At 40.7% G+C, this 5,433-nt stretch overlaps 1 long non-coding RNA gene across 4 annotated transcripts; it reads right to left on the bottom strand.

Moving 5' to 3' along the window:
• Positions 1-307: 307 nt before the first annotated feature.
• On the bottom strand, positions 308-4,567 carry LOC119320445. 4 transcript variants are annotated; one of them, XR_005154991.1, is made up of 7 exons: positions 4,128-4,567; positions 3,020-3,101; positions 1,684-1,803; positions 1,408-1,556; positions 1,221-1,300; positions 1,078-1,154; positions 308-798 (listed from the first exon to the last, which is right to left on the bottom strand). It is a non-coding gene; the product is annotated as an uncharacterized LOC119320445 (long non-coding RNA). The 4 variants fall into 4 exon arrangements; XR_005154987.1 differs by having other exon boundaries at positions 308-1,154; XR_005154990.1 differs by having other exon boundaries at positions 308-1,154; positions 1,221-1,284.
• Between the last annotated feature and the right edge of the window lie 866 nt (positions 4,568-5,433).

Below are 5,433 nucleotides of genomic sequence, written 5' to 3'. Positions count from 1 at the left end.
GCGGACAAGACGAAGTGTTTTTTTCACGGTACCCTTATGTCGGCAAGTTCAAAGATAGGGATTGCTCACTTTTAGTATGGATGCATTTCATAAGTTAGATTATGATCTACTTAATCAAGCATGTTGCTAATTTTCTGGCACCTACTTTTTGAACAACCTATAAAATAAGTTCACCAAATTAAGTAATTTCTGATATAATTATTGTGATGTCAAATTTATGGAGCTGATACGCTATTTATTGATACCATTTAGCAAAAATTTACACAACATATGCATCCATCTTTGAGTTTGAGAATTTCATGGGACTAGAGAAAAGGTATAATAATAGGTTAACAAGTGACAGTATATGGCTGGTTATGGGTGACTTTAACCTCATTTACCAAGAGGCCGGTAGGAAACAACCTCAACCTAAATCTTCGGATAGTGGATCTCTTAGGGAGCACTCTCTCTCTAATTGCTCTCTGAAGGAAATCCACCTTCAGAATAGGAAGTTTACATGGAGCAACGAGCGTGAAAATCCAACTCTCGTCAAACTCGACATGGTTCTCTACAACCCTGCTTGGGACTTTCACTTCGGTAACCACACGCTCAGTGTGCTACCCTCATAGCACATATTTTAGCTAAGGAAGGTCGTAGAAATAATAAAATTTGTAAAATATGGTTACATGTACCCCGCGTAAACCTGATCATATGTCGGGCCGGGTTTTGAGTTGGGCTTAAAAAAGCCTGAACCTCGAACTACAAGCCCGAGCCAGCACCGAAGCCCAAAGTTGCCCCTTTCCTCAAGCCCAAGCTGGCCTGAAAACAAGCCCAAAAGCCCAGCTCAAATGTTGTTTTCAGAACGCGCACGTGTAAGCCCGGCCCGAAGTGCCGCAGAACTAAAGCCTGAGCCCGGCTAGAATGGACTTTCAGGCAGCGAAATGGAGCCCAACCTGGCCCATTTTTCGGGCCGGGCTGCCCATGATCAGGTCTGCCACCCTTGGCTTGGTGCTCTAGGAGTGTGCCAAAATTTCTGAATAATAAAATGCAGTAATTTCCATCTCAAAGAAAAAACACCAACGAGTTCGACCATTTTACCACTTTGGTGGGAAGATTTAAGGATGATTGTAGCGTAGTTTTCCCTGATCCTAGTGTCTCCAGGTGTAGCTGGATACCTATGAACATAGACATTTCAGAGGCTGGGCGGCAAATAGAGCCTAAAAAAAGAATAAATGACCAACCTCCATACAGCACAATGAGAATGTTTCAATTCGTCATATTTGTCATGGGAGGTTAAATGAATACCTGTGGAAGCTGCAGGCTATAAAAACAAACATCTAAAACTCTGAACAACGTACGAATCAACCAGCCGAGGCTTCATATGTGTCAACGATGAGGAACGAAAAAATGGATAGGGAAATAACTCACGAAGTTCCAAAATGAACAAATTTTCTTCTGAGCTACATGAGTCCATATGCATAGAGCTCTGAAGTAGGCTGTTTGTCGTCAAATCAGTAAGCTGCCATCAAATCTTCTCGCCAAGACAGAGCCAATTGAAGAGAGGAACCCGCGATCATCTAAACAGGCATGTGAATGACACACATTATTCAGCACATCCATGTCATCACAAATCATCAGCACAACAAAGTTCAGACACAAGTACACCTCTTCAGCAAGAGTTAAGTAGCGACAACGCAAACATACATTGACGGACGCTGGTGGGATGATATTATGATCAGTTCGCCAGTGAGGATGACAAACACAGCGTATGGCAAGGCAACTAGGAACTATCTTCAACTTCTTGGCCTCAAATATCTTGGCCAGCTAAAAGTGGCACATAAATTTCATTACATAAGTAGAATAATCCTGAAGACTTGAATATATTTATGCAAGGTATTAATTCCCAGATAGGCATATTGGAAAATCTTGCTCTCGATAAACACGTAACTACCATAACAACACATAGTTTCTATTTGCTGTCACCATTACCTACAGTAGCCAAAGTTGCATGTTCATATCTTCTCAACTTCTCTAAAAGCCAAGTTGGATGCATATAATACTAAAAATTTAGATGAAAACAATATAGCTCAGTTTTCCCGCAATAAAAAAAATATAGCTCAGTTGTGCATCCACATGACTGCTAAATATTTATAATCAAGAAATCTAAGATCGTGTGTTACAACAATAAGGGGGCAACACACTGAAGATTCTTTCAGTCAATATCACCTTCAACTTACAGAAGTTACAAGAAAAAAAAAGATACCAGCTCACCACTTGGTTGTATCGATAAATATGAAAAGGAATTACTTAATTTGTGGGAAGAAGCAGAAAACTAAAGAAAGCGCCTCCAATTCTACAAATAATAAAGAGCTATGGACTTGTAAATATTTCAAAGGAAACATACGGTTCAAAGCTAATCAGCCTAAAAACAACAATAGAGATGCTGAAACCTGATGAAGATATGTGTGTAACATTCTGAGCTCAAATATTTATTTCTCTACTGCATTTATCTTTAGTAAATTCAGTGTGTTAATGAAGTGGAGTCACAACCACGGGGGATGCATGGCAAAACTCTTGAAACCGCACATCAATCATTAGATTAAATAAGATCATAAAATAAATAGAAATGTATTGAGACCTGTGCATATATATAGAATATGAACATAATTTTAAGAGAAGAATGATTAGTTTACACTCTGCACTATTAAAAATTAGAAAAGATACCAGATAACACTATTCATGTTAAAAAGCTGCAGGCTGAGGGAAATTCTGTGGTGTGGTAGTACAAAAGCATATTTTCAAGTACAATCAGTTCTATGCGATCACAACAAGGTTATATCTGAAACTAAAACTGGTCCATATTTCTATGTGATCACAACAAGGACAAATTTCGCAAATAAAATATGGATTATCTTTTATAAACCATAAAGTGACAAATCAGGATACCATGTTCAACTGTTGGTTGCAACTTTCTAAAGATAAGTGGTCCATATTTTTGTGAAGGTTGAATTAAAAGCAGGTTGATGGAATTTTCTTGTACCTCTCTGTTTCCACGGTCTAAAGCATTCAACATCTCTGGCAGTAAATCCATGATACAGCGAGCATTCTGAATCTCTGACATACTGAAAATATTAGCAGTATTCAGTTCAATCCATCCTTGAAAAATAACATCAGGTTACATACAAAATGGAGTTAAGAAATAGTATAAACTAAACTAACATAGATGTGTTGTTCAAACTTCAAAGATGCCCACTAAAGAGGCTAAACAGACTATCTGGAGATAAAAGCACTCTTCATTCTTGTTTTACCATTTCTCTCACAGGACATGAACATTCATGTCATGTCCAGTGCATGAAAAAGTTGATAATAAGTCATGAAGAAATTTAGGCTGCTACATAAAAAAAACATTCTAAAATCATTGCACACTGTGATTCATTTAATTAATATTATTTTACCCCATAATATGTAACCAAGAATCTCTAGGCTGGTACAAGGGAGTAGCAGGAACTAAATTTATTCAACATTCCATGCTCTAGTTTACATTTGAAATCACAAACAACAGTGCATTATAGAGGAACCAGGTTACAATGGTGAGACACAAACACACAATTATAAAATATACAGAAGTTCTAGGAAAGTGATCAGATAAAAGAAAAGCAAAACTGGCTCTGATTCTACAATTGGTTGGCATTCCCGAGCACATCGCAAAAATCAACAATCCACTGAAGGATACAGCACAATTTTAATCATTTGCTGGAGCACATTGGACCAATTAAAATGTAATACTATTCTGAAATTTATGATAAATAGATAAACATGACGAAGAGCCGTAATTACTCTTGGAACTACACTCCCACCTGGCAATGACTCACTGCTCAACCTTATATATTTTCTTTCTCTTCAATGTACAAGACAATACCTCTCATATCAGTCATACTCATAGCCCTTCTCATTGTGAATTCTAAGTGATATTTTTATAAGTCTAATGCGTTCCAGCAAATAACCATGATTTTGCAGTCTCCATCAATAAATTATCGATTGCAGTCTGTTTCAGTAATTGCCAACCTAGCAAGTTCAGAAGCAAAATTTGCCAACTGAGCAGTACCATCTGAAAGCAGAAAATGAAAACGAAAAGGAAGAAAGCACACCTCAGAGCAGGGAAGTCCTTTCCAGCAGAAGATTTAGCTTCATCCCCATCAGATAATCTATTATGTTAAGCCTTCCACTCCGTGATGTCTGAGCAGGAGATCCCTGCCTCTACCTCGGCGCCCAGGGAGTTGCATAAGGAGGCGAGTTCCTTGGAGACGCCATCGACGCACCTGCTGTTGTTGGGGGGCAAATGGAGGTGTCGGCCGCGCAGCTGCTGTTATAGGGGCGGACGGAGGCGCCGGCCTCGTAGTTGCTGTTGTTCGGGCAAACGGAGGAGCTGACGATGGCGGGCAGCAACGGCGAGCAGGAGGAAGCACATGCTCCGCGGTGCCGGCCACAAAGGGGAACCGGGACGGTGGAGCCGCGCGCGAACAGGATTGGGGTTGGGGGCGTCCCTTGCTTCGGCGCACGGAGGGGATAGGGGGGCGCCCGGACGGACAGCTCATGCAGTGACACGTTAGGCCCAGTTCTACCTTCTCCCGCAATCTTTAAAGCCCATTTGTTTTACAATCCTATCTAATATTCTTTTGTTAGAATCTGGGGATTATTTTCAAATCCGGCCCCTACTCAGCTTCTCCCGAAATCTTTAAGCCTCATTTGTTTTACAATCCTATCTGGGGCTTAAAGATTCTAGAGAAGCTGGGTAGGCGTTGGATTTTGGGAGATCCCCAAATTTTGGAAAAAGAACTGGGCCTTAAGAACATCTCCAACTGAGAGCCCCTGCTCCCCTTACCATTGTTAGACTCAACCTGAATGTCTAATTCTTCAGAAGAACACTTGAAGGTTCAGTTATCCAACGGCAATCAGAAGCTTAGTAAAAGAAGATCTAACCGCTCGTATTCACTTGCTGTTATTGTAGGGTTTCATCTTTACTTTCACTGCTTACTACCTTCTAGTCATTGTCAAGGCTATATAAGAGCCGACCCTGTGTGTATGTAAGCGTCTATCATTCCTGAGAATTCTCTATTACACCAAACACAAGCATACATACAGCTATAAGTCATATTCGATGGTATATTCAGTTGGGTCCGATCCCCAATTCTCAACCGTAGTTCGTGTTCGTCATCCTAAATTCCCCTTCAATTCCAACTCTGGGCAATGACAATTGGTATTCAGAGCTCAGTCTTTCCTTGGCGGCTTGAGTCTCTGGAGGAGCTTTAGATTTCCCACCCCCTCTCCCTTGTTTGGATGCGGCGACAAGCTCGGCACAGGCGACGTGATAGTTGGTACGGGCGGCCGCGGTAGACCTTTCATTTAGTCACAGTTCTTTGAGATCAACAAGTTTCTAGCGCACCTTGCTCTAGA

This window comes from Triticum dicoccoides, chromosome 6B (assembly GCF_002162155.2).
Source record: "Triticum dicoccoides isolate Atlit2015 ecotype Zavitan chromosome 6B, WEW_v2.0, whole genome shotgun sequence".
Taxonomy (NCBI): domain Eukaryota; kingdom Viridiplantae; phylum Streptophyta; class Magnoliopsida; order Poales; family Poaceae; genus Triticum; species Triticum dicoccoides.
This window is presented reverse-complemented; position numbering and strand designations above follow the sequence as displayed.